Here is a 21,707-nt window from a genome sequence, read left to right on the forward strand (position 1 = left end):
TATGGAATATTTCTACAAAGGGAATATGCAATAGTCCCAGGTAGGAATATGGAAGTCAAGAGAATTGAATTACCTCATTATTTTTTTTAAGATTTTATTTATTTATTCATGAGAGACACAGAGAGAGAGAGAGAGAGAGAGAGAAGCACAGACACAGGCAGAGGGAGAAGCAGGCTCCATGCAGGGAGCCTGACATGGGACTCGACCCTGGGTCTCCAGGATCACGCCCTGAGCCGAAGGCAGGCGCTAAACCACTGAGCCACCCAGGGATCCCATCTCATTCTTTTTTAAAGCTACATATTGTTCCATTGCATAAAAATACCACAATTTACTTCACCTGTCCACAAGTGATACACATTAAATCTTTTGCTATTACAAATAATGCTGCAATGAATAACTGCATGTTTTCTATTTCCCATCTGGGCAAATATATCTGTAGGATAAACACCTAAAAGTTGAAGTGCTAGGTTGAATCGCAGAGAACATGTGCTCTTGTGATTTTGTACTTATTATAATCAAATAACTATTGTCAAACTGTCTCCCATGGAAGAAGACAATTTAAATACTCCATAAAAACTTATATATTTACTCTTATATATTTGGCTCTTTACTGTTGAGTGCCTTCATAAGAGGGGAAATTACCAAACTTTGTGAATTTTGCCAACTGGAAAGATAAAAAAAAGTCCCCTCATTTTTAATTTGCATTTATTTTATTATGAATGAGGGTGAGTGCTTTTCGTATGTGAAGCAGATATTTAGATCTATTTCGGGATCCTCTGTTCTGTTTCATTGATCTGTCTGTTACTGTCTTTTTCAGAATTAAGAAGGATGATTCTCGATTGAAAAAGAAGGTAGAAGAACAACTGAGCTCTACCACTGACTGGTTAGCTTGAATGAATCCCTTCATCTCTTTGATCTTAGCTTCTCCAGCAGGAGTGTTGGATCGGATGAGTTCATTTACTCAGTGTGTTTTTTGGAGTGTTAGGCTCTGCTCTGGGGATGCAAAGGAGAGCCAAAGCAGGTGCTGTCTCTGCTCTCATGGAGTTTACAATCAGTGTGGGGAGGGGGTAGACACTAGTCAAACCCCACACAGATCATCTAGAGTCCCTAGCAACGGAGGAAACAGGAGAAGTGGGGGAGGAGGGAGGAGGGAGGGCCATGGAGATTTCCTTTGGAAGGAAGTGAAGGAAGTAAAACAGATCTGCTGGGAAAAGAGTTAGCCAGGTGAAGCGGGGGAGGAGGGTGGTGTGTGTGGAAAGGAAGAGTTTTCCAGATAAACTTTCTGGCACGTGAGGATTTGGCACGAATGAAAACCTCTCTACTGTAGCCGGAGATAGAAAAATGACAGGAAAGTGGTAGGAGATGAGAGAGGCTACAGAAGTAGACAGGAATCAATCCATGTAGTCTTGGATAAGTATTTTGGTCTTTATCCTAAACATTTGTCTTATCTGGGACCGCTAGGAAGTCAATTCTGAGTTAAAGACTAAAGTGGTGCGTTTGTGCCGCACACAGAATTTCTCTAGAAAGCTTATAAGGAAAATCACATTTTCAGAGCCATTCTTATCAGGGAGAAAGGAGGGAGTGATTCATCTGCCTAGTATTCTCCCATCTTCCATCATCCATTGTTCCTGTTTCACTCTACAAGAGCTAATTCCCCTGTGCTTTCAGAGCAAACCACCCAGCCTCTTCAGTGGTCGTGCCCAAGGTGAAAGGCGTTTCATCCAAACCTGGAGGTTGAGGCATACGGGGAACACCAACCCGGAGAAATAAAAGGATACTGTTAAGGGAATCCGAGAAGCATACAGAGTTTGTGTCCTGTATCATTAAAAGAATCCATGCAAGAGAGTGCCACAGTCTGGCAACGTTGTGGAGAACTGCGTAACGAGCATTGAGAAAGGATGTACAGAAACCAGCTGGGAAGCTACTGCAATGGTCCAGGCAAGAGCAGATGGTGCCCAAGGTTGGGGTGGTGGATGTGGAAATGGAGAGAAGCGAATGAATATGAGAGATTTTAGCAGGTATAAACAGCAGGCCTAAGGGAATGGTCAGATTTGAGAACTAGGCAAAGTTACCAAGGATGTCAGGTTTATGAGACTTGAGCAACCAGTAGATGGTGGCATCATTTGTTGAGATAAGAATCTGAGGTAGAGACTCATGTTTGGGAGGAAAGATTGTGACTTGGGGTTTGGACTTGTGGCTTTGAGAAGCCGAGCTGGAGATTTTGAGTAGGTGACTGAATGTATGAGCCTGATTATTGGAGCTGTAGCTGTTTAAGGTAGTGAGGGAATATAGTGGGAAGTGAAATGTAAAAAAAACTGAGACATTTAATGGCTCTGTGGAGAAGGATGGTAAGGAAAAGAAGACGGAGAAAGAGCGGGGAAGAGGTAGGAGGAAAACAAGAAGAACCCAGGGAAGAGGGTCTCAGGAGGGAAGGTCCCAAAGTGGCCAGGAAGGTGAGGACTGAGTCCTTTGCTTTCCAACATGGTGGCCATTAACCGGTGGCCAAAGTGATGGGGCTGAGAAGTGAGGGAAAATGATGAAAAGGAAGATGTAGTATAAACCTATTCCAGAAGTTTCACTGGGAGAGAAGGACAAAATAATAGCAGGAAGGGGCTGTGGGTTGAGGGTGTTCTTGTTTTATCTTAAGAGGAATTTTATGATTCAGTGTAAAGAGGAAGGATTCAGTGTCAGGGAAGGGTGGAGTATACAGGGGAGAGGAGAGAACAGGAGGGGCTGGGATCCAGAACACAGGGCCTGACCTCAGGGTAGGAAGCCTCAGCCAGGATGGGAGGAAAGGAAGGGGGATGGCGCCAGAGAAGGTGAGGCTGTAGCAGGAAGTTGAGGGTCTTGGTCAATGGCTTCAATTTTTGAAAAGTAGGAGGCAGGTGAAATGCAGAAATGTGTGGTGGGGGTGGAAAAGTGGGAAGAAGAGTGGAAAGGGTTTGAAATAGAAGAAACCCCCGGCTTAGTGATCTTGAGAGAACTTCCTTCATGGGCAGCATGGAGAAATGATTACTGGGTGGAGGGAAGAGGGGAGACGCAGACAGGAGACGGAAGGGAGTCCCAGCCAAAGCCCTACCTTTTGCCTCCCTACTTGCCCTCCAGCCGGTCTTAGCTCTGGCCTTCCAGCTAAGGAAGCAAACAAGGTGGGTCTGATACAGCAACTCAGAGTTTCTGGCTTCCGGATAACGAAGAGGATGTCATTTTTGTGATTCACAAATAATAGCTTAACGCAAGAATCGATCAGTTTTTGAAAATTCTTCTTTTATTGTGGCATCCTGATGATGCCTCCCAATGTTGACCCTGGAAAGTAGAATATTGTGAGCATCCACTAGAATTTTCACGCAGAAGTATGTTAAACGTCTTTTGTTCCTTGGGCTTTTCTTTTCGGCTAGAACAGGACCTAACTGTTTAACTTGCGGTTAAGGATTATTTGTGCAGGGCACCTTGGTAGGTGAAATGTAGTGGATTTGGCGTTTTGCCCGTGGAACACTGGGCAGGAGCTCCAGTTACAAATTGCAGCTGTATAAAATAACAGGAAACGTGGGGCTTTGAAAGATTCCACTGGAAAGATTAATTATTTGGGAAAGAGTTATGCCGCAGCTTCGTGTGTTTTTGGAGAAAAGGTGGCCCACGCCATTTTTAATAGTGCAAAAGAAAATTCTGCTACTAGGACTTAAAGAGGGGAAGGGAGGAGGAGCTCTCTTTTTCCTGGAAGGGCTCGCATTTACTTTAAAAACCATCTTTATTCTCTTTGTTAGGAGACAAGGAACTGGAAATGAAAGCCACATGGAATCCCACAAAGATCCGAGGCCTAGAAAGGAAAGCTCCAGGTTTCCTAATTCTCTGAGATGACTTCCTTCCTTCCTTGTTTGTTTGTTTGTTTGTTTGTTTGAACTTTCCTCCCACGGCCCCCACCCTGCCCCTCAACATCTAATAATTTCCTCTATATCAATCCACCATGGACATTCATGTTTCTGTGCCTGAGAATGTCATTCAAACAAACCCACAACTTCTGTATGGACATTGACTTTGGATTTAGTGAATCTGTGACGTCCAGAAGAATAAACCAGCATTTTACCGCACAAGTGGGACGGCCCCGATGATCACACGAGACAGCACTCAATAGGCTTGAGCACAGCTCTCCGAGAACAAGGTGTTTCTACACATTCGAAGGAAAATATTGCAGCCTCCCCGGCGTGCTCTGATTGTGAACTGCCAGGAAATTGGAGGGAAGTTGGTATTTCGGTGGAGGGGAAAGCTGTTTTCTTGAGTTCGAGAGAGATCTGTCTATAAACATATGGAGAAAGCGATATATGTTTCCATGTCGGCTCATCGCTTTGTTTCACCTTGAACATCACTCGTCTGAAATCCGCCCTGGAGAGATCTACGTGGCATGAAGGCTTACCTGAGCGATGGAAGGAGCGAATTTTCCCTGTCCATGCTCCATCTCTCAGAGGTGAGCCTGACCCCCAAGAACGAGAAATGTTTGTTATGTGACATGCTCGGGCAGTGGGATGTTCAGGCTAACCAAGTGACAAAGAGCGACCATTGGAAGACTTCACGCGCGGTGTGTACCGCACACCCAGTTGTCGTGTCGCGGAACTCAGACTGTCTTGGCGGAACAGGACTTCAGGACTTTGGAAACTTCCAGTGCGTTGCATCATCATTAGAACAACAGTCAACCTCATGGAGGGTAGATGGGTAGTAAACTGGATATTTCCAATGAATAAAAGGTCAGAGGAATAAAGCTTTTACCATAGGGCTGTTAAATTTCTAATTGAATTTTTTAAGTCGGGGAAGGGTGCTTTTGGAGAGATGACGGTGGCAGTGTATGATTTCTCCTTGTTCCTAAAATCTAATGGCGTAGTCCTTGGCTGTCCCAGAGATGAAGGGGGAGGATGAGCTCTGTGCGGCACCTCCATTTCCTGTCCACCCTCCCCCTCCTGCTCCCCCACCACCATCCTCCCATCCCTCTGTTCTGGGACCGAGGCCCTCTCATCCTCTTCAATAATACGCTTCTCGTGGCCTTGGCGCTGAGGGCGAGGACAAGGCCAGACACAGTCCCTGCCTTCAGGGGCATTCATTTTCGCTGGAGAGGCCTAAGCACAGTCCATCCGGGGAGGTGGAGGTTATCCTGGCCGAGGAGTAGAAGGGAAGAATCTAGAGAGGTGGAGGCCAGAGGCAACCCTGTCAAATACCAAGGACGGTAGGCTGGTGAATCAAGTGAGGCCCGTGGACTCGAGGCTGGAAACACCTGCTGTGTTGATCCCCCCACCTCTGGAGGATCTCAGAAGGCACATCCCACTGCTTTTCCAGCCTCAGCTCACATCTTGTTCAAGAGTCTCCAGCTAGCCCAGCCTCAAGCCCTTGCTTTCGCACTTACTTTATTTATTTTTTTAGGATCTTATGTATTTGTTTGGGAGGGAGAGAGCATGAGAGAGAGAGAGAACACGAGCAGAGCAGAGGGGCAGAGGGACCCTGGGTTGGGGGCGCTGGGCATGCACTCTGTTCCTCGCAGGGGCTGTACCCCTCCCACTACCCAAACTCCCCCTCGGTCCAGCCTCTGCTCCTGGGGCATCCACACCGCATGTGCTGTCCCCCACCCCCCACCCCACCCCCGTGCTCGGCCTCCCTGGCAAATGGAGCCTAAAAGCCTTTTAAAGAAACTGGAAAATCATTCAAGCCAGTTCTTTTTCCATATGTCCGATCTGATCCCATCCTGCTGGAGCGACGGAGGCTGATTGCTTTGCAGTGTCCCCGGCCCAGCGAGGAGCAAGGCAGCCGGCGCCTCTCTTTGGAACTTATCCCGCCTTCCTAACTGTCGGAGGCCCACACCAAGCCCACCGGGTCCCTTCAGGTACCTTAAGCAGAAGGGACATGCCTAGGAGGCCAGGGCAACTCTCTCCCCAGCGTCTTCATTACTAACACTTGGAACAAATCACTTAAAGGCGGGTGACCGGTAGATTTTCCGTGTTTTGTTGTTCTATTTAACAAGTCCTGCCCAGAAGTTCCAGCGCCTTTGTAACCTATTTTATCATTTAGAGAGCCTCATTTGCACCTAACATGACAAGAGAAGTCCTGTGTTACCTCTGTTATTCTCGATAAAATCAATATTTAAAATCTGTAGAGTGCTTTCTCAGGGTGCCCTAGACATTGTGTTCTATGTGGACGGCACCCTGGAGTTGTGCAGTGCACAGCTTGTGCAGCTGAGCTGACAGCCTTGTGCTTTATGGTTTTAAGAGAAATAGGCCCTTTCGCATATATGGTAGTAGTAGTAATGATCAAAACAACCAGCACTACCATTTTTTTTTTAGCATATAAGATGTACCAGGATATATTATACAGTATATTTAATCTTGACAAGAAGTCTCCTTTCATTCTTTTTTTAAGATTTTATTTATTTATTCATGAGAGACACAGAGAGAGGCAGAGACACAGGCAGAGGGAGAGGCAGGCTTCCTGCAGGGAGCCCAATGCAGGACTCGATCCTGGGACCCCAGGATCACAACCTGAGCCAAAGGCAGATGCTCAACCACTGAGCCACCCAGGGGTCCCAAGAAGTCTCCTTTCAAATAAGGAAGCCAAGGCTCAACTTCTTGCCCAGCAATAAGCCATCGGGATTTGAATCCAGTCCTGCTGTCTCCCTAAGCCATGCTCTTCTCCCCTTTTCCCTTTGGATCCAACCATCGTTCTACACATGAGCAAACTGTAGCTCAGAGAGGTTGCACTGCTTGCTCTGAGTCATACAGGGTCTTCTACTCTATGTCACAGAACTTCTAGGAACTTGATAGATGTGTAAGTATGTGGCCTTAAAGGAAAGTCTCAGAGAGACCTAATAATGTTGAACACACACACACACAAAAAATATAAAGCTCAAGCTCTTTGGGGCATCTCTGTCCCTTTACCTTTACTCACACCTCTCTTGGCGTCCTGGGGGAAGGTGGCGTTGGGTGGCAGGCAGATCCCAACAGAGGGGAGCTCTGAATGTATTTCCCATGGGCAAGTGTTTGGTTCTCTTAGGCCAGATTAATTGGAAAGAAAGAACTTAAATGTGAGGTGGGCTCCGGGCAATTCTGGGAAGTGAAATTGGAATTCTGTAGCTGAATAGTTGCATGTTTCCAAAAATGAACGTTTCAGGGGCACGTGAGTGGGTCAGTTGATTGAGCTTCTGACTTCTGATTTCGGCTCAGGTCCTGATCTCAGGGTGTTGAGGCCAAGCCCCAGGCCGGGCTCTGCGCTGAGCGGGGGAGCCTGCTCAAGATTCTCTCTCTCCTTCTGCCCTCCTCCCCTTCTTCTTGCACGTGCACTCGCTCTCTCGCTCTCCGTCTCTCTGAAAAAATAAAGAACATTTCAGATTTTGGGTTCTTATTAAAGAACATGCTCATGTAGAAAATGAACATGATACTGCAAAGTATCAAAAAAAAAAAAAAAAAAAAACAGTAAAATCCTGTTACCCAGAGAGACGAATGGGGTTTGTTGGTTTATTATTTTAAAGATGACAAAGGGAATTTGCTCATTGATTTGTTCCTTGCAGGCTGTCCTGCTGGGGCTGAGCCTACAGGCATTTGTCAAACCTTCTCAGGAAGTAAGTGAGAGAACAGGGAAGATTAGAACTCAGGTTGCATACTAGGGAGAAGGGGCCCCCAGAACCCTAGAATCTAGAGCTGTTCGTAGACAAATTATTCCTTTTTCCTTAATCTTCAGTTAAAAGTCAGGCTCTTCTCTCTTAATTCTGCACTAAAAGTGATTCGAGGGTTTGAAGAACAAATCCTTCATGGTGGGGGTTGGTGCTTATAAATGCTCTGAGGTTAAATGGAATGACATAGATGGACAACAGGGCCAGGGACCAGTGTCTTAGATTTTATGAAGCTTGGCGTGACTGAAGAATTAAGGCAAACCCATTAGATCTGGCTCTGCCCTCCTAGTTGGTGGCTTTGGGCAAAGATTCCACGTGTGCCCAGACCGAAGCTGGCACCAAATACAAGGCAGCCCTAAACTTTCCAGAGGGGAAATCCTCCCACATCATTGGCCAACGTGAGCACAGAAAACATTTTGTGGCATAGACTTAACTGGGATACGCTTGCTCGATGTATGAGTTTAGTTACACACACATATTTAAGATCATTCATGCAATGAATTAATTTATGCAAAATATTTCATCTGTAAGGACCACCTTGTTCCCACTCTCCTGTTTCGTGAACCAGATCTATTCCAACTGTTCACGCGCCTCTTGGTCACCTGTGTCCTCCTGGTCATGAGGGCCACTTATTAGGCGTCCTCACTTCCGCCGGGATTGCTGGGGATTCTCAGGGACCCTGTAGGGGAAGCTGTCGCTGGAAATTTTATCCCAGACTACAAAGTGCCCATCTGCATAGCATTGGTCGGCTCCTGTGTTCTCTAGTCTCTCCAACATAACTACTCACTGTTCTGCTTTTTACAGTGATCCTAAAAGGCTTGCTTATGACAACTTCCAGCATTGCCAATGTGAAGTCGCATCCCCTGGAATAACTAACAAATCTCTGTTCCGTTTCCTCGTCCCCCTTTTGTATCAAGTCAATGATCTCCAGAAGCTTCCAAAGCTAGCGTGGGCGAGGGGTATTTTAGGCTAATGTCTTCCTCAAAACTGTAACACGGTTGTTAAATAAAAAGCAATTTAGAAAGCATTGATGTAACATGGGAGCCGTTGCAGGGATCCTATGATATTGGGATTTCTATTACGAAATATGTATATTTGGTCTTTGTCCCCGTTTCCTGTATAGAGCTCCTAAAACCTCAAAATTTCCTAAGTGATTAGAGCCATAAAGGAGAAATGGGTGTCTTTTGTTATTCCTATAGCAAGCCCCTTCAACCATACCTGAGTTTATATCAATGAGGTGATTTTCGGAAAGTCCCAAGATGACCTTAGGATGGGGGCTGGTTGCTGGAGGAACCAATCAGTCCCACCCCTCTCCCCTGACCTGTCTGACTAGGGGCAGCGGAGAGGAGCTGGAGGGTGAATTGATTGCCAATAGCCAATGATTTAATCAGTCGGGCCTATATAACAAGGCCTCCATAAAAACCCAAAAAGGACATGGTTCAGAGATCGTCCTGGTTGGTCAACATGTGGAGGGACCTTGAGAGGCCGTGGAAGCTCTGCACCCCCTCCCACGTAACTTGCCCTATGCCTGTCTTCCATCTCCCTGTTGTGAGTTACATCCTTTTTTTTTTTTTTTTTTAAGGTTTTTTTGTTTTTGTTTTTGTTTTTTTGAGTTACATCCTTTTATGATGAACTGGTCGTGTAGTAAGCAAAGTGCTTTCCTGGGTGTGGTGAGCCACTCTAACAAATCAACCAGAGGAGGGGTTTGTGGGAGCCTCTGGATTTACAGCCAGGTGGTCAGAAGCCCAGGTGACAAGCTGGACTTGTGCTTGGTGTCTGAACTGAGATGAGGGGGGAGGGGGACGGTCTCACGGGGCCGAGCCCCTAACCTGTGGGATCTATCTCCAGGGGGAGAGTGTCAGAATTGAGGTAAATTGTAGGACACCCAGATAGTGTCACAATGGCTTGAAGTGTGGAAAATCCACACATCTGGTGACCAGAAACGTCAGAAGTACTGACTAAGGGTAGTAAAGGGGACACTTTGTATTATTCCTTTATAGTGTGTTTAGTATTTAGTATAGAATTTGTAGGCCCAAAGATGAAGTACTTTCGTCTTGCTAAATTTGGGGGATCACATGAAACGAGGACCACCATCTCTTCCACCATCTTGCCTCTCTTCCAAGTACTTCCCTCTTTTCTGAATGATAATTCCTGGGAAAAATACCTCGTCTAACTGACAGACACATATAGTGGTTAATATCTTTAGACTTTCCATGCCCACGTATAAAACGTAGATAATATAAAATGTGGATAATAGTTGTAATTAACTGTGAACTCCTTGGGGCAGGAATCATCCAAATTATTCATCTTTGTGCTCTATGCCTAGCACAGTGACTGATTCATAGCAAGTACTTAATAAATATTTGTCTGACAAGTGAACGAATCCAAAAGCATTACTCTATTTAAAAGGCATGCATCCACTTCTGTCTGCAGACTGTCTTGACACCAGGCTCTTACGGGTTCTAGGGTAGGACGTAGAGAATTTGGTGCAAATCGCATGATTATTTAGGCTAATGCTTCCCACCCGTGATCCCTAGTACTTCATATACATTGATCTCAAAACCTACGTAAATTTGAATGTATTCAGACAAGATGTTGGGTGGTCTTTCTTTCTTTCTTTCTTCTTTCTTTCTTTCTTTCTTTCTTTCTTTCTTTCTTTCGACACACAAAGAGAGAGAGAGACAGGCAGAGGGAGAAGTGGGCTCCATGCCGGGAGCCCGACGTGGGACTCGATCCCGGATCTCCAGGATCACACCCTGGGCTGAAGGCAGCACTAAACTGCTAAGCCACCGGGGCTGCCCCCCACCCCTTTTCTTTTTTTAAATTAAGTAAACTCTGTGCCCAATATGGGGCTTGACCTCTGGACCCCGAGCTCAAGAGTCAATTGCTCTACGGACTAAACCAGCCAGGCAACCCAACAAGATGCTGATTTTTAGATGTTGCGGCTCCCACTCCCTCTGGGCATCGCCCCATTGCCTTTGGTTTTGGGACCTGCACTGTGCGACGTTCCAGCTTCAACAGAGAAAGGTTTGCTCTGGGAGAGGACCCTGGGCTTGGGGTGGGGGTGGGAAGTGTCGGGGCCAGGGCACCACACCAGAGAGGGGAAGGGACCCACATATTACTAAGACAACATCTGAGAATAGGGACTAGCAGACAGGAGTGAGCTGGAGTCAAAAAGTCAAGAGTATGGAAGTTGGGTGGCAGTTCCATGGTAGAGAGAAATCGCAAGAAAACTAATAACCAGTCAGAAGAGGGTTGGAAGGGACGCCTGGGTGGCTCAGTGGTTGAGCGTCTGCCTTTGGCTCAGGGCGCGATCCCGGGGTGCTGGGATCAAGTCCCACATCGGGTTCCCTGCAGGGAGCCTGCGTCTCCCTCTTCCTGTATCTCTGCTTCTCTCTCTGTCTCTCATATATGAATAAATTAAAAAATCTTAAAAAAAGAAGAGGGTTGGAAGATCAACATGAAATTTCTATTGACTTAAATAGGTATCACTCCACCACCCCGATTATTAAGAGGACTTTACCATAGCCCTCGTGTGTGTGAGTGTATGTGTGAGAGATGAGTGTGTATCATGAGCTACAGGCCAGCTTCCTGCTCCTGAAAGGTTGAGAGAATGGGATCAACAGAGGAGAAAATACACATCTGCTGAGCCCCGGGAATGCCAGGCACGACAGTGCTCTGGTTCCACGGCCCAACGGCCTAGATGGAAGGCCGGCTCTCCTGCTTACCAGCTGGCTCAGCTTAGCCCCGTAATTAACACCTCTGCTCTCAGTTTTCTCCTTTCCAATGTGGATAATTCTAGTACCCACCTTGTGGGGCTGCTCTGAGGATTGCGTGAGTCAATGCATGCTGCGGTGGTTAAAGAGAGCCACAGAAGCTGTGCTATTCCTCCCAGCAAATGGTCGAGTCTACGTCCCCTCCCCTCGAGTCTGTGACACTAGTTTTGACCATGCGATCAGCAGAATAATGGCCCCCAAAGATGCCCACGTCCTAGTCCCCAGAACCTGTGAATATCTTACGTTATGTGGCACAGGAGGATTAAGGTTGCCAGTCCGCTGACCTTGAGGCTGGGACATCGTCCTGGACTGTCCGGCTGACCTAACGAAATCACCAGGGTGCTTAGGAGTTAAGAGGGAAGCAGGAGAGTCAGAGTGATGTCTGGGCGGCCACTGCTGGCTTTGAAGATGGAAGGAGGCCACAAGCCAAATAATGCAGGCAGCCTCTAGAAAACAAGACAGGAAAGAAGACGGATTCTCCTCCAGAGCCTTCTGACTGGCTCGGGCCAAGGGATGCTAGCAGATGTGCCACATGCAGAGGCTTTCAAGGTGCTCTCACACGGGGTTTCCCCACTGGGGCTTCTGCACTGGCCTTAAGAAGGCCCGGGAGGCCTGTACTTCTTCTCAAAGAGCGAGAGATGTGTGGAGCAGAGCAACCAGCCTCCCCACGGGCCCGTGAGCCTGGTGGTACAGGCCCAGTGCCTTGTGTCACCGAGGCTGGGGTACTTTTAATGCAGTCGGAGTTGACTAATAAGCCACCTGTAGGTGAGAAAACTGAGGCCCGGCGAGCTTTGTTTAAAAACAAGACAAAGCCCATGGAATGTTCATGAGCAAAAAAGTATCTTCTTTAGAGAGTCATGTGACAGTCCCTGGACCAGTGTCCTAGGGCTCCCAGAGCTAATCATCGCAGGTGACTTCAAATGACAGATCCGTATTCTCTCACAGTCCTGGAGGCTGGAAGTCCAAACTCAAGGTGTGGGCGGGTCATGCTTCCCCCGAAGGCTCTAGGGAGCATCCTCCCCCGCCTCTCCCAGTTCCTGGTGGGTGCCGGCCACCCGTGGTGTTCCCAGGCTGGGGGACGTGTTACTCCAGGCTCCGGCCTCCGGGCTCACCCGGGGCTCCGTGTGGTCCCCCCTTTCCTTTCTCTTAGCAGGACACCAGGCAGGGGATTTCCTCTTGGGGTGGAATTCCTTCGGGATGACCTCATTGTAGCCAATCACAGACCCAGTTTCCAAGTAATGCGGCATTCTGGGGTTCTAGGGTGGATGTGAGTTTTGTGGGAACACACTTCGATCCAGAGCAGCCCCTCTATTTAATGCTAGGACACTAGGGATATCATTAGGCTATCGTTCAGGTGAGAGCTGCAGGCAAAAATCCAGAGGAAGAAGAGTCCAAACCTCAAGGAAAAAAGGGGTTGGAAAGACTTCGGGTGGAAGGTCAGACCGCGCCTCCACGGACGCGATCCATAAACCTGAGGTTTGGGCCACGGGAAGGCTGTGAGCGCTGTTGCCCTCAGCTGACCCTGAAGGGGAGCACTGCTCGCTTTGAGGAAAACTCTCAAGCCCTTTAGGAGCTCGCATGGAGCACCTTTTAGGAGCACCTTTCGCTAGCCACTGGTTTTCCCGTCCATACCTCTTGTAATGCGCGTCCGTCCCGAGGAGGTCCCCATGGGCGGCGGGGGGCCCCTCGACACCACCTCTCTAACACCCACTATCTCCCAGGAGATTCATTCATGGAGGAAGGTATTTCAGAAGTTTGGGAAAACACTCGCGCCCACGTGAGTCTTGGCAAAGCTACTTCCAAATATGTACAATCTGGCTCTTTCAACATCAGATCTGCGTGTGGACAAGACAAAGCTTGCGGTCCTCAGCTAGTCCGGGGTGCGTGCCAAGTTCAAGAGTCGAGGACACCGGTTCTTGGCCTAGGTGAGCCAACTACAAAACAGAGTGTGAAGCGTTACTACTACCAGAAGTCCTCCTGGACCCTGGGGTCAGGCAGGCCCGGGTTCAAGTCCCGGTTCTGCTACTTGAGCAGTGATGAAACCTTGATAGGGACCCACTCCGAGCTGCAGCTTGAAAATCTAGAGGCTGCTTCCGACACCCCGGCCAGAGGGCTGCTGACACCCTGGCCAGATGGCTGCTGTGGGGATCACATGGAAGAGTAAAACGTGAAATGCCTGGAACAGCCCGGCTCTGGAGCAGGCCCTCACAGGACATCGCTCCGTTCCGTGGTTCTTACCATCCGCACAGACGCACAGACGTGAGGCCCGTGGAGAGGGTGTTAGCCATGGCTGGTCTCCGCAGTCCCCAGGGCTCAGGATGGCACCTCCTGCTCCCTCCCTCCAGACCGTCCTGGGGCACCTGAGGAGGTGGGGGGTCAGGGAGACCCTGGAGCTGGGAGTTTGGAAGGAGCCTGGACAGTGCAGAGACTAAGTGGCAAACGAAACACAAAAGCTCTGGAGGAAGAAGCTGGTGTATGTTCCTCGGTTCGCGGTGGGCTTTTTGCCCCCTCGTGGGTGGAGGGCCGGGCCGAGGGAGTGGGAGGAGTGAGGGCTTCCTGGTGGAGGCAGCAGGCATGCAGGGGGTGGGGGCGGGAAAGGGGGAGCAGAGACCAGGACAGGCTCGGACAGCGAGGGGAGCCAGGAGAGAGGCCAGGCCCGGGAGGACAAAGGGAGCAGGGCCTGGGCTAAGGTGACCAGCACCGGGCCACCGCACCAGGGCCACCTGGAACAGCAGTCAGGGTCGCAGGCGTGCTTACGTGGCTGCACATCAGCTCAGCTCATCTCGATTACGCTCTGCAAGGCGGTCACGGTCACCGCCCTCACGGAGGCTCGGGGAGGCCTGGTTGCCGGTTGCAGAGGTGAGCCAGTGATGCTTGCCTCCTGGCGTCGCACCCCGAGGACTTCCTCCTACACTGAACGAGGGCGCCCCCAACCCCGACTCTTGCCTGCGACCCCGCCTTTGGAGGACATGCTTCCGTAGCTCAGCCTTGCGCCCCTCTGCACAGAGCCCGTGGCATTTGCCCGTCTGCTGTAGGTGACAGATATTGGGACCGTCCTGCCTCCCCGGAGGTCCTGGCCCAGCGAGGCCTACCCCTTCCTGCCTGTCCCCTGAGGGCCGGGAAAGCACAGGCCTGATTCTGGTGGCGGCGGAGAGAGGGGAGCAGACTGCCCCAACCCCCCAAGTGTATCACTGCTCCTGCTGTCAGGGTGTCAAAAGGCCCTAAGGGGGCAAAGACTAGTGTGCTGTAAATATGGTAGGGAAGAAATTTCGAGAGCAAATGCCAGCTGGAGAAAGAGGTAGGCACCCACGTGAAGTCACACCAAGTGTAAATGACTCTGAGAGCTCCTGTAAATGACAGGGAGGGAGATGAGGGATGAAAAGACCCTTGGGGGGCACCTGGGTGGCTCAGCGGTTGAGAGTCTGACTTCAGCTCATGTCGTGGTCCTGGAGACCCGGGATCGAGTCCCGCGTCGGGCTCCCTGCATGGGGTCTGCTTCTCCCTCTGCCTGTGTCTCTGCCTCTCTCTCTCTGCGTGTGTCTCTCATGAATAAATAAAATAAAATCTTAGAAAAAAAAAAAAAGACCATTGGAAGGAGGAGGCAGGCAGGAAAGGAGGGCCCGGCTTAATCAGCGTGAACACAGTTCCTCCAACTGGTCCTGCCTGGAAGAGCTGGAGGCCTGTCTTCCAAAACCTCCAGCTCCCGGGGCCAGGACAATGCTGGGGGAGCCAGGGCCTGAGAGAGGGGCGTGGGGGAAAGCAGTTGGACTCATTCACCGGATGCTGATTTGCCAGAAAGGGAAGTGGGGGGTCAGGGACATTATTTCTACTTCCTGGATACATACTCAAACACGGAACAACCGAGTCCTAACAGGACGAGGCAATAAAATAGGCGACCACCCCAGGTGGTACCACACCCAACACATTTCAGAATCGAGTAGGAACTGGTAGTATTTTTCAGGCCTAGCTGCCACCTTAAATATGAAGGACAACAAAGATACCTCAAGAATACTTAAAAAAAAAAGAAAAGCCAGCTCCAAAGCTCCAAAAAGATTGAACACAACCTCTTTGCCTTTTATTTATTTATTTATTTTTAAAGATGTTATTTACTTATTCATGGAGACACACAGAAAGAGACAGAGACACGGACAGAGGGAGAAGCAGGCTCCCCGCAGGGAGCCTGATGCAGGACTCGATCCCAGGACCCCAGGATCACGCCCTGGGCCAAAGGCAGGCACCAAACCACTGAGCCACCCAGGGATCCCCCCTCTTTGCCTTTTAATAAAATTAAATAATTGTGGTACATTTAGACAAAGGAATACTATGCAACCACTAAAGAAAGTAGCCACTTTCCACATAGTGATATAGAACGATCACCAAGAAAAATGTGAAAAAAAGCCAGAGGCGGACTATTCTGGATAATACACTATGTACCTTACAAAATACATTTTTTACTACATTTGTATAAAATAATAACATCCGTATTCTTGCATATGTGCAGATCGTCTCTAGAAGGACACACGTGAACGTGTATGAGCTCCGAGACATCCTGAGGTTCTAAGTTGGGATAGCGACTAGGCCAGTGGGGGGCTGGGGGTGTGTTCCCCACCTGCGTGCGGGTTACCCCATGTGTTCGGCTTATGAACCCTCGTTTGCCTGTCCTTAGGATTCCTGTACTATCCTATGCTACACTCTGATAACAGTTTTCAAAAAAAAAAAAATGTTTTGGGTAATAAACTAGATGAATCCATGAAATAAATAATTTTGGATAATAATGGAAACAGGACTCCGACCTAGGCGGTCCGGGAGGCTCTCAGCTCCTTTCCCAGCAGATTAGTCCTGAGTGTTACCCACACACCCCATTCAGGACGGGGGTGGGGGGAAGAGGCGCGGAGGGTGGGGGGAAGAGGCTTAGGTTTCAACGTTCCCCAATCTGGCCTCATTTACTCTTCCTTCACACTGACCTCAGCCTCTCAGCCTCTTTATCAATTGCTTCAGGACTTTTTTTTTCCTTTCCCCAAACAGATTAAGCCACAGTTGTTCATCTGTTCAACAAAGTCTGCCCGCTGTGCAATCTGTGGCTCTCCGGGGCTGGGGTGTTGAAGAAAACCTGCTGGCTGGGGAACAGAAGGGGAGTTGTTTTATTTCATGCCGGTACTTTTCAATGTGAGCAAGCATATTTCTTGCTAAAAAAAAAAAAAAAAAGAGAGAGGCGAAAACCTAATCTCTCAATCTCTTAAACTGAGAAGAAAAATTGTGTTTAAAACTTACAATTTTCCTCATACAACATGGTAATATTTTTCCTAAAGGCAGGGGATGGGGTGGGTGGGTGGAGGGATGCAGATTGCCCCAGAAAGATAACAATCAAGTTCTCTCCAACCCCATTTTCGGATTCAATCCCAGGCATTCCCTTTGAGGGCAGTCGGGTGTTTGCCCAGGAGGTCCAGAGCGGCAGCCTATACTGACTCACACCCGGGCCGTAGGTAGGACCTCCTGGAGAAAGGGCGGGAAGGAGCCTGGCATGCATTGAAGACCTACTGTGTGCTGGCCACTGTGCTTGGCACTTGCACCATTTTCACATTCAGACCTCTGAAGTAGCCCCCGCTCTTTTGCCCATTTTTATAGAAGGAAACTACCCCTCTGAGTGGTGAGGTACCTCAGCTGAGGTCCTACTCTGTACACACCCCCATACATGGGAGCCTGAAGCCTTGGTTCTTATGGTTCCCTGGAGGCGTCTGCAGGCAGATCTCATGGGGGGGGGGGGGGAGTCCCATGCATTTGCAGTTAGACGTTGGCTGGGGCTCTAGCTACGTGGAGGCTCCACTGAGCCACATGTCCCAGCACAGCTTTGGCTGAACAGATAAAGCTGGAGCAGTCACTCAAGGTCTCTCAATCTCTACAAAGTGTCCCATGCAGCCTGACAGGGAATGTCCTGAGAGTGAGCATTCCGAGAGGCCAGGGCAGAAGCTGCAAGTCCCCTGTGGCACTAGCCTAGCACTACTCCTACCCCAGGCTCCAGGTCAAGGTGAACCACAGGCCCAGCCTAGAGAAGGAAGATGGGGAATGGAGGCCATCTCTTTTTTTTTTTTTACTTTATTTATTTATTTATTTATTTATTTATTTATTTATTTATGAGAGACACACACAGAGAGAGAGGCAGAGACCTAGGCCGAGGGAGAAGCAGGCTCTCCACAGGGAGCCCAATGTGGGCCTCGATTCTGGGATCCCGGGTCCCTGAGCCAAGGGCAGACGCTCAACCCCTGAGCCCCCCAGGCACCCCTGGACTCTATCTCTTAATGGGAGGAGGAGTGCAAAGAATTTGCAGCCACCCCAAATCTACTGTACCTGGAAAGCGGTAAGGTCCGGATTTGAACCCAAGTCACCTGACTCCTTCCTTGATGGTCACCTTCAGGCTTGACTTGGAACCTGCTCAACTATTGGAAACGGCCCTTACTGTTGCTGGTGTCGGAGAAGGTGGCGATACCAACACCACTGAGACGTGCCCCTCGTTAAGGACGCCAGCAGGCCGCACCCAGCTCTCTCAAGAGGGCCCCAGTCTTCCCACCACCCACAGGACGCTGCCGTCTTTTCTAACAATAGGGAGTGCCTTCAGAACCGCTGACCCCATGCCTGCAAGGCCTCTGAGGCCGCTAATTCTTCCACCAGAAGATGATGAGCCCTCGTCGAACCCCTGACCCCGGATGCGTAGAGGAGGCGTTTTCCAGAGGCTTTCTAGTAAGTGCCATTTGGAAGCCTGAGCAAAGGTTGGCGAGCTCCAAAAATAACTTTACTGTGGTTCCTTTTCCTTTTCGAAATGAGAGCCCCTGCCACCCACCTTGGCCCCTGTCCCAACAATACTCCAACCGGACACTTACCTTGGTTTGCGCCTGTTGTTGCGTCTTTTGCTTCTCCAGGTTCTTCGGCGGTGCTGTCTGGCACTATGAGACCACGGTGTGATGGGCTTCACCGGGGTGTAAGAGAAGCCCCGTCATCCTGGGTGTGGAGATTTAGTCAACACAGGTCAGTAAGGGAGCATCTATGGAAAATGGAGGCCTTGTCCCCAGAAGGACTGGGGGGTGTTCTATCCCTTTTGCTCCCCTGCAGGGTCTGTTCCTCCCTCAGACCTTGCAAGCCTCGTCTCCTCCCACATTTCTAAGCACCTCTTCCCAGCACCCCCCAATCCCTGTGGGGCTCCCAGAACCCCCTTCCTTCTGCTCCCAGGATTCACTGAATTTTAGAAAGATTTCAAATCTGAGGGGAGGAGGCAGCTTAGAGCATCTCAATGCTGCAAATTGGAGAGTTTAAAACCTAATTACTGTCTGCACTCGGCCTCGAAAGGCCTCGGTCGATATTTATTGAATGACTGAGCAAACTTTACATTCACACTGTTGGTAAATAAAAGGATTTTCCTAATAAGCAAATCATTAGACGAGATTTGCAAGAAGGAGTTTAACTTAATTGAAGGGATTCTTCGCCAACCTTTTGTCCCCCCCCCCCCCTTCCGAATAATAGGCTTCTTACAATTTTCAAGTGCGCCTCAGGTATGTGTTAAAGGCAAGGCTGAGGCTCGTCTCCAGTGGATGAGATTTCGTATCAGTTCATCTGTGTCCGCACTTCAGGGTACTAAGGGCGAATGTCTTGGCAATGGCCCTTCTCCGAACTTTCCACCAATTCAAATCGGCAGTAACTTCCTCCATCCCCCACACACCCAAAACGTATCCTGGCACAGCAGATCCCAGGAGTACAACTCAGTGTCTCCGTCGGTGCCGTAGAGAGTGAGGGCGGCCGCCTCAGACACGGGCCTTTGAGAATTCAGTGAGATTGGGACAGGAAAATATTTTGACAAATTCGCAATTTTTTTTTTGTAACAGCGTATTTACTTCCTAGTGCCCCTTGGCCTCCTCCTGACCCGTCTGTGGTGTTTCCTTATCTGGCCTGAAGTCAGCGGCTCTTGCTGCCTCAGGGGAGGAGCGATAAGGCCCAAAAGCCACAGGACTACTTAGCAGTGGTAAGAAGGAGCCCTTTGGCTCTGCAAAGTTTAACACGTCACCTCTGTGGCATAAATACTGAACACAGAGTTCAGAGGACAAGGCAGAGGAGGATTATCGAGGCTATGGAGGCAGGAGAGCCACCAAGCGGGCAGCAGGGTCCCTGAGAAAGGCCTGCCCCGGGGGAGGGCGCGGGGAGGGGGTGGCTCTGTCAGGCAGGAGGTGGGAGTGTCAGGATCTCTCCAGGTGCCGGAAACCGTGGCTTGTTCTTGGTCAAGGGGGAGGTGGACGTGAAGTAGAAGCAGAGACGACCGTGGCTTTGAGGTGTGAGCGGAGCACCGACCCAGGCGGGGGCCTGACGGGCCGTGAAGCCTGGCAGTTTGGACTGATGACGTTCATGTGGACATCGGGACCCACCCAGTGGAGGCTACGTCACAGAGCTCAACCCAAGTCAGCCTGAGCTTGGGAAAACCATCCGTCAGGGAAAGCGAGCAGACAGACGCCATCACAGCCCTCAGTCCTGCGCTCCCCTGCGGCCCAGCCTCCCTGCCCCCTGCCCCTGCCCCGTGGGTCCCGGCCTTCCCGGTCCCGGCCTTCCCGCGCTGCCTCTCCTAAGGCCCTGTGAAGCTCACTCTGGCCCAAACGCCCTCGGGAACAGCTCCACGGCTTGTGAGGCACCTCCCCTGGCCCAGGGATTTTTTTTTTTTTTTTGCCTTGAATAAATGACATTAAACTCCAATTGTTTTAGTTTTGTCACTTGACAGGATGTAATGGCAGATGCCACCATGGACCGATGGACACCAGAACATTGAATCCCAGCTACTTCCCATCCATCCCCTGGAAACTCAAGACAAAATCTGGTTATAGAGCAGAAGCCAAAGCAACAGAAATGACCTTTCTGACACCCAGCAGAATGGGTGTTAAAAACAGAAGTCGAAACCATTTATTCAATTCTACACATCTCATCCAGACCTAGGGTGAGATTTGCCCCCACTAAGGTGACGATGTAAGTGCTGGTTTATATAATATGTGCTCAATAAATGCTAGTTACTGTTATTTCCCTTGGTCCCAAGACAAGACACTGAGGAAAGTCCTATTACACACTCGAAGAAAGGCCTATTACCAGATGTGAGGGGGATCTGGCTGAGACATGCATCATCCCGCTGATCACCAGGGTGGATTTGGCTGATCTGGCTTAGCTACGTGGGTGTCCCCTTCTTCCCTCACGACTCGGTGTGTCCCTCGCAAAGCTGTACACTCAGCTGAAGAGGATGACCCTCCCCCATAGAGAACTATTCTTTAGTCAAGGGCCTAGGACCAGCTGCACTCCCCTGCTGGAAACTCTGAACAAGCTCTCAAGGTCCATTTGTAGGAGAACGTAGGATAGTCAAGCTTCCAAGACTCCAGACACATCTAAATGAGGCACTGCATGTGACATTCTACTTTTCTTTGAAAAAGAAAGATAGAGGGGCATCTGGGTGGCTCAGTCATTAAGCATGTGATCCTTGGTTTTGGCCCAAGTCATGATCTCAGGGTCATGGGATCCAGCCCCGCATCAGGCTCTGAGCTCAGTGCAGAGTCTGCCTGAGGTTCTGTCTCCCTCTCCCTCTCCCTCTACCCTCCCCCTGCTCTCTCTCTCTGTCTTAGGTCAATAAATCTTTTAAAAAGAGAGAGAGAGAAAGAAAAAAGGGCCTATCACCCTTTCTTAGAGAACCAAGAAGGAAAAGATGGGTCACATTATTCTTACCAAAGGACACTCAGGTTAGTACTATGAGCAGTCATGGTGGGAAGGTGCGCTGTCGGCATCCCAGAGAGGACGGCAATGGAGAGCCTCCACGACTAGGAGGCTAAATTTCCTCCTTACTTGTCTTTTTAAAGATTGACTTGACTACTTACAGTCTTCTACAGAAACCACTGTATAGTCATCAAAGTCAGCTTCCTTTCGGAAACACGGTGAGACTACATTTCCCAGTCCTCCTGGGAAAGCAGGTGGGATCATTCGACCAATTCTGACCAATGGAATGGGGTAGAAGTAAGATGCTACTTCTTGCTCCCTAAAAGCCTTTCAGGGGATCCTCTGCAACTGGAGCCAAAGTATTCTGAGGACCTAGGAAATAGGCAGAGCCTGGGTTCCTGAGAAGCCCCTTGGAGAAGAGCCATAGAAGTAGGACACTTGGGTTGGACTATTCCTAAGTGAGAAATAAACTTTCCTTGGGTTAAGCCATTGATACGTGCTGGCTGTTTGACGTAGCAGTCAACTCTAATACACATCGTGTGTGTTAGGGTAGGAGTACTGAGTTCCTT

General features: G+C 49.4%; 2 long non-coding RNA genes across 3 annotated transcripts; one reads left to right on the forward strand and one right to left on the reverse strand.

Moving 5' to 3' along the window:
- Positions 1–6,436: 6,436 nt before the first annotated feature.
- Positions 6,437–19,600, reverse strand: LOC111097786. Of its 2 annotated transcripts, none has more exons than XR_005366158.1 (3): positions 18,937–19,599; positions 18,291–18,408; positions 6,437–7,333 (listed from the first exon to the last, which is right to left on the reverse strand). It is a non-coding gene; the product is annotated as an uncharacterized LOC111097786 (long non-coding RNA). The 2 variants fall into 2 exon arrangements; XR_005366159.1 differs by lacking the exon at positions 6,437–7,333 and adding an exon at positions 15,644–16,532 and having other exon boundaries at positions 18,937–19,600.
- On the forward strand, positions 17,650–20,121 carry LOC119873699. The gene is made up of 4 exons (XR_005366160.1): positions 17,650–18,150; positions 18,330–18,435; positions 19,303–19,423; positions 19,682–20,121. It is a non-coding gene; the product is annotated as an uncharacterized LOC119873699 (long non-coding RNA).
- Positions 20,122–21,707: the final 1,586 nt, after the last annotated feature.

The sequence above is a fragment of the Canis lupus genome, chromosome 10 (assembly GCF_011100685.1).
Source record: "Canis lupus familiaris isolate Mischka breed German Shepherd chromosome 10, alternate assembly UU_Cfam_GSD_1.0, whole genome shotgun sequence".
NCBI classification, from domain to species: Eukaryota; Metazoa; Chordata; class Mammalia; order Carnivora; family Canidae; genus Canis; species Canis lupus.